Source organism: Lactuca serriola, chromosome 4 (genome assembly GCF_051521515.1).
Source record: "Lactuca serriola cultivar US96UC23 chromosome 4, Lser_US96UC23_V15, whole genome shotgun sequence".
NCBI classification, from domain to species: domain Eukaryota; kingdom Viridiplantae; phylum Streptophyta; class Magnoliopsida; order Asterales; family Asteraceae; genus Lactuca; species Lactuca serriola.
In genome coordinates, this window is record NC_136411.1 from 367,030,812 (window position 1) to 367,037,798 (window position 6,987).

The following is a 6,987-nucleotide window of genomic DNA, read 5'->3' on the forward strand; positions in this document are numbered from 1 at the left end:
CTTTTAATAGGAAGATAATTGATCAGGATGAACATCTATTGATTATTGACCTCGTATGCTATGTGATCACTATGCTATATGTCTAGGATTAATGAATATGAAACTAGAATTAATAAGAAAATTGAGTAAATTCATGTGCAAGCTTGTAAGATGACTATCAAACAAGAGGTTAATTAAAAAGAATAAATTAGTTAACTATTGCAAGTCTAACTTAACCCGAATAATTAAACTAGTGAATATAATTAAATTAGACAATTGGCCACTGTTTAAGTTAGTTTATTTGCTAAGGATTAGGGTAGTGAATACGAATCTAATCACTTGAATCGGTAACCAACGAAAGAATTAATCCATTGCACTATTACCTTGAAATCAACCATAGAGTTAACCAAGTTGAACTAAACAGAAGTTCCTTTCCAATTATTGAATCTAGTTAAATCGTTATTTTCTAGTCTTAAATTAGTAATAGTTAGTAAGTTTCTAGTCTTGTAAAACTAGAGAAAAATTCCTACTTCTTAATTAACTTAGATTAAATTAGTTTTTAGTTTAATTTGCCGTTCCATGTGTTCGATACCCTACTTATTTAGCTATACCACAATTGATAGGTTCACTGCCTTTTGTGTGTTATTTGATAATTAAAAGTAGGTTTAAAACTAAGTGAGTTTGCACACATCAAGTTTTTGGCGCCGTTGCCGGGGAACGGTTCTAAAATTAGTATTAAATTCTACTTTAATCGATCCTTTGTGTGGGATTTATCTTACACAAAGTTATTTACAAAGCAATTCAGTAAGTAGATTTAGTTTGAATAAAATTATGTTTTTAGGATAACTAGAAATTTTTTCAGTTTTTGCTCTGAACTCGCCGAGTGCATTCGTGCCGACTCGGCGAGTACATCGCTATTTCAGCTTTATTTTTTATTCTGTTTTTGTTCTTTTTACACGTTTCCTTTCTTTTGTTTCATTTTTTTTTCAGTTGTTTCATGACCCGAGGATCTGATACACCTCTGGTACCTCCTTTGGAAGACCTGGAATCCGCATTAAGAAGAAGCAAAGGAAAAGTCGTAGGAGAAACCACATCTTCAAAGAACTCACCACTCAAAAACTTAAAATCCGTTTTCAGCAAGAAGAAGAGCAGCAAATCAGGAGCATCCAGTGCCTCGTTGACAATTGAAGAACCAATTCAAGAAGATATCGAGTACGATACCGAGGAAGAAGAAGAGCACACTTAAGAGCACAAAACCGATTCCGAAGAAGAGTTAGCTATCACAATGGCTAACATTGAAGAAGTCCCAATGGGGGAATGGAAGAAAAGGATGCGTGATGACACCGGGCCGGGACTTGTGCAACCCGCAATTCCCGCGACCGCCATTTTCGAACTAAAAGGCCATATTCTCGCCCAACTCAAGGAGATTCCTTTTTACGAGAAGGATCACGAAGACGCTTACAAGCACTTGGACGAGGTGAATGATGTGGCCGATTACTTCAACGTCCCGAATGTTCCACGCGAGACCCAGCTTCTTCGCATGCTTCCTGTCACATTTAAAGGAGCTGCAAAAGATTGTTTAAAGTCACTTCCTCCCGGATCGGTCAACACATGGGCCAAGATGAAAGAAGAGTTCATAGACCATTTATGCCCACCCTCCAAGATAGCCAAGCTAAAGAAAGCCATTGCCAACTTCGAGCAACAACCCGGAGAATCTTTTTGTGAAGCTTGGGAAAGATACAAGAGCCTACTTAGAAATTGCCCACACCATGACCTTAATAGCCAACAAGAGGTCTCCATTTTCTATGATGGAGTCAATGTCACCACAAGGCAATTACTTGATTCTCAAGGCCCGCTCACAAAGAAGGCGCCCCCGGTAATTAAAGAATTAATTGAAGAATTCTCTAAGCACTCTAGAGAATACCACAATCCGAGAAACGAAGTAAGTCGAGGGGTAGTAAACGCGGAAAATGATAGCATGGCAGCGGTGATAGCAAAGCTTGATAGTCTAGATCGAAGAATGACAAAAATGGATCAAGCAATCCATGCTATTAGGGTAGGATGCGAAAATTGTGGAGGGCCCCATCTCGCAAAGGATTGTGATTTGGATGAGAATGGAAATAAGAAAGCTCAAGTCTTATATTCAAGTGGTGATCGGTATGATGAAAATTGGTGAAAACCTAAGAAGGATTGGCTACCATACGAGGAGTATAAGAAGGCAAAGGAGGTGAAATACAAGCAAAAGGAGAGGGGACTATACCAAAAGGAAGAACCAGTGCAAAAGAAAGCCGATTTAGAAGAGTTATTCACTAGATTCATAGCCGCGTCCGAAAAAAGACACAATGATCACGATGCTTCCATACACGAAACCAGAAACATGCTTAGGAATCAGCAAGCATCGATTCTCAACATTGAGAAACAGCAGGGGCAGCTTGCGCATCAAGTGAATGATAGAAGACCGGGTCAACTTCCGAGTAACACCGAACCCAATCCAAGGATAGAAAATGTAAGTGTGATAACCTCCAGCAGTGAAGAAACAGTTACAGAAGCACTGAGAATCTCCAAGAAGAAGGCAGAAAAGGTAGAAGAATCGGACCCAGCAAAACCCGATCCGACTCGCCGAGTCACTCCAATGGACTCGACGAGTCCATGCGTAAATGAGAAAACTGTCAGTTCTTTGAAGCCTTATAATCCTCCTCTGCCATACCCAATCAAAGCCATGCCTGCAGAAAAAGTAGAAGCAAACAGAACCTTCATGACGCATGTTAAAGGTTTACAAGTTAATGTGCCATTTGTGGAAACAATGCTACAAACACCTAAGTACTTCAACTTGCTTTACAGCCTTTTTGCTGCTAGGAAGGATTTGGCTGAAATCGCGGAAATATTGATGAGTGAGCTACCTGAAAAGAAGGGTGATCCGGGAAATATGGTGATTCCGTGCCAATTTGGTAATGAAGTTTTCACCCGAGCATTAGCTGATTCAGGGGCAAGCATCAATTTGATGCCTTTGTCATTCTTTAAGAAGTTGAATTTACCAGAACCAAGGCCGGTAAATATGAAGATCCACTTGGCAGACAAGACGATAATTCATCCACAAGACGTTTGTGAGGATATCCTAATAAAAGTCGACGAGTTTATTTTCCCAGTAGACTTCGTGGTAGTTGATATGAAAGAAGACCCCGAAATTCCAATTATTTTGGGGAGATCATTCTTAAACACTGCGTGTGCTTTAATTGATATATGTGAGTCTACATTGACATTAAGGGTGGGTGATGAATCTATAATGTTTAAAGCTATTCCAGAAGACAAGCAAGAAGAGGAAAAGAAAGAAGACATCTCAATTATCCAATTGGATGATGAGATATTACAAAGAGAGCTTGAACTTTTGCTAAAAGATGATCCAAGCAAGTTTTTGATACACTCTAAAGAGGATGTTGATGTTAGCAAGGACTTGGAGGAGTTAGAAAAGTTACTGGAAGGAGCAAACTCAGAAAACACCCAAGAAGTGATGAAACCCGATCAGACTCGCCGAGTCACTTTAATGGACTCGAGAGTCCAGTCGAATTTGACAAAGACTTGGCCGACTTACATCTGTTTGTTACTAGTTCTTCACATACCTTGGATTTAGATATTATTCATGATTCTTTAGAAGAACGAATAGCAGAAGGAGGAAAGGGATGGAAAGTTCAATACGCCAATGTAGCATGTCTTGATACAATTCCGTTTGATGATGGGTTGAGCACTGGAAAGGATGAAGAGACAAAGGAAAGGAGGGTGGAAGCTGATCAACCATTCGCTACTAAACCTAAAGCACGAACCATCATGAAATATGAAGTAATTAAATTTAAAGAGAAGGCGGTGCAAGAGAAGGTGAAAAAGAATGGGGTAAAGAAGAAAAAGAGGAAAAGGGATGCCCAAGCAGCTGAGGATGAGGCTGTGAAAAAGAAAAGAGATGCATTAAGAAGGGCTTACAAGAAGAAGATTCACGCTTACAAGAGCAAGTACAAATCACAAAAAGTTAGGTGTGCGTTCCCAATGCTCGGAGATGGCGAAACGTAAATGGGAAGGAGTCTAGCTAATGACTCCTTAAAAAGAAGCGCTTGGCGGGAGGCAACCCGTTATATAGAGTTTGCTTTCTTTTACTTTTTAGTTTTTTTTTTAATTTTTGCTTCGTTTTTAGAATTTTAATCTTCCAAATCATCGGACATGTCTGCTTGAGAGTGTGCATAGGTTAAGTGTAGGGTGAAATGATTTTAAATAAATAACAAAATTTTGAAAATTATGAATTTTTTGCAAGAGACTCGCCGAGTCTGACCAAGACTCGACGAGTCCATATGGATTTCAGAAAAAGTTTGACTTCGCGACCAGACTCGCCGAGTCTGACCCTGACTCGACGAGTCGGTACTATTTACAAAAAAAATAATTTTGAAATTACTTTTACATCTGGTAACTAGGGTTTTAACCCTAAGAATCAGTTTTTCACATACACACTCGACGGGCGCCTCACTCTAAACTTCCTCTCAAGCATTCATCTTTGTTCTTCAAGTTTTCTTCAAATTTCTCAAGTTCAATCTCAAAAGGTAACAAATTTCTTCTTGTTTTCTGTTAAGAATGTGATTATAAGGCCATCTATGGTAGCAATTGCATGAAAAACCCGTTTTTGAAAAGAGTCGGGAAGTATATGCGAGATGTTTTTTAATTATATTCTGTGTTTTCTGGGTTTTGGGTATTTGTTTTGCAGAAATCATGTTCAAAAGGGGACAAAGTTCCAGTGGCAACCAAGGGGATTTTCCATGGCTAAACTTTCCCCAAATCGAGTCCGCTTCGACATTGCGGAAATGGAAGAAGAAGCTGGCTGATATCAAGAAGAAAGAGGTTTATGTGCCCAACCGGATAGATTGGGATTGGCTGCAGAATGTGCGCTACGAGGACGAGTTAGCTCCTTATCTATGGAAAGAGTTTCACCATGAAGGCGAAACAATGGTGTGTGATGGGTGGAGCCGTGTCTTCCGTATTCAGGAGCCGGTTTATTTGGAGCTTTGTTTGGAGTTTTTCTCCACAGTGTCTTTCACCGGGGGAGTGGATGCTTATCACCCGTCCAGCTTCAGTTTTTGTCTCGGGGGGGGGGGGGGGGGAGTTTCATCAATGCTCTATGGTGGATCTTGCCTGTCGATTAGGGGTTTATGATCAGCCCTTGGTCTCAACACCCATCTTTCGGGCGTTTTTGGCAGAAACCCATATGGTGTTTCCCGAGGGAGTTACGAGTACGGGCTGGTGGAGTACTATTGGTAACAAATTCTACATTCCAAAGTCGGCACAGGAAGGGAGCATTCGATCCCCAACACACCGCCTCATACACCGCCTCATTTCATCCACCATCAATTAACGAAAGGATGATGACAAGGTTTCCAACCTTGACGTTTTCTATTTATGGAGCATCATTATACCCGGCGTTTTTTGCAACATTCCTTGGTGTCTAGCTTCATATCTCTCGGAGGGTGCGGTCAAGGATCGCAAAACTTCCCGAATTAATGGTGGGATGTTTGTCACCCGGTTGGCAAATTCATTCGGGTTGATGAACCGCGGTACGTGGAACTTCATGACGTTGATCCCTACACCTCCGTTCAATCCAATTCTTTTCCGGAGAGCGAGGATTATTGAAGATTATGGTGGTGGCCACTATGCCATCCAAAATGATGATCTGGTTATTGGTCCCGAAGCACCGGGGAGGAGGGTTCGTTCGAAGAGAGAGCGGGATATTGAGGAGGAGCCGCCGGTGATTCCGGTTGAGAATGACGAAGTACTAATGGATTGGTACAATGTGGAGATGAGGCGACTCCAGGATCAAATGGCGCGGGGCTTGAATTTTAGCAACCAATCTCATATCCGACTGTTTGACCACTTTAACATTCCACACATTGATGGTGGTAACTTTCCATATATTCCAACATGGGAAGAAGTGATAAGTGCAAGAAGAAGTGGGGCTGGAGGAAGTGGAGTAGGGCTTGATAATGATGAGGAGGAGGATTGATGTTTTATGCATTTTTATTGAAAAATTTTTAATTTTGTGTTTGTTTGTTTTATTTGGTTTGTTTGATGTTTTTAAAACTTGTTTTTGATGTTTAATTAATGTTTGATGCTTTGACAATTTTTCAGAATTGAATTAGGAGTGCTAGCTTCAAAAGGGTTTAGAGTTATAGAATCAAAGTGAGAAAGAGAGTCAAGACAAAGGAGCGTTAGAGTTAAAGTATTGAGTCCAGTGCTTAGAGATGTTGGCAAGGGAGTCTAGAAGTGAATAGGAAGTATAGAGAGTTTATTGGAAGCTGGATCAGATGCAGAATGCTATTATTTTCATTCAGTGACCAACTCGTCGAGTGCACTAAACTGACTCGACGAGTCGCCCTTAATTCTCACAAATGCGAAGATTTCCCGTAGTAACTCGACGAGTCTGGTATATACTCGACGAGTCGTTTGGTTTCATGTCGAAGGGGCTGCTGATTTGATGCTAATTCAAGTACCACTTGACTATTTATTCTTTCCATAATCATTCCTGAAGATCTTACACTGTTTTCCGCGTATTTGGAGCGACCCACACGAGACGAGACACCCAAGGCATGGATGAGATGTTACCATGTCTAAAGTCAATTGAAGTTGGAGCTAAAATGCAAGTGATCAACCTATCCACTGCTATCCCAGGGGAGTTTGTTCCAATTCCCTCTTTAGTTCTTTTTATGTTTTTATTATGCATAATATGCAATGAGGGCATTGCATAAAATAAGTGTGGGGTAGGGGGTTGGTTACATAATAGAAAATTTAGAGTCTTAATTTAGATTAATTTTAAAATTTAGAGTCTTAATTTAGATTAATTTTAAAATTTTGCATACCAAAAGTATTACTTAGGACTTTATTTAGAAAATTTTGGTAAAAGTAATTAGGACTCCATGTTAGAATTGTGTTGATAATTTCATGAAAACCCAAATGTTTAGTTGAGTCTATATACGTTCTAGT

At 40.0% G+C, this 6,987-nt stretch overlaps 1 non-coding gene across 1 annotated transcript; it reads right to left on the minus strand.

Annotated features, from left to right (window-relative positions):
* Nucleotides 1-1,648: 1,648 nt before the first annotated feature.
* LOC145049048 (small nucleolar RNA R71) lies at nucleotides 1,649-1,755 on the minus strand. Its single transcript, XR_013683168.1, has one exon. It is a non-coding gene; the product is annotated as a small nucleolar RNA R71 (small nucleolar RNA).
* Between the last annotated feature and the right edge of the window lie 5,232 nt (nucleotides 1,756-6,987).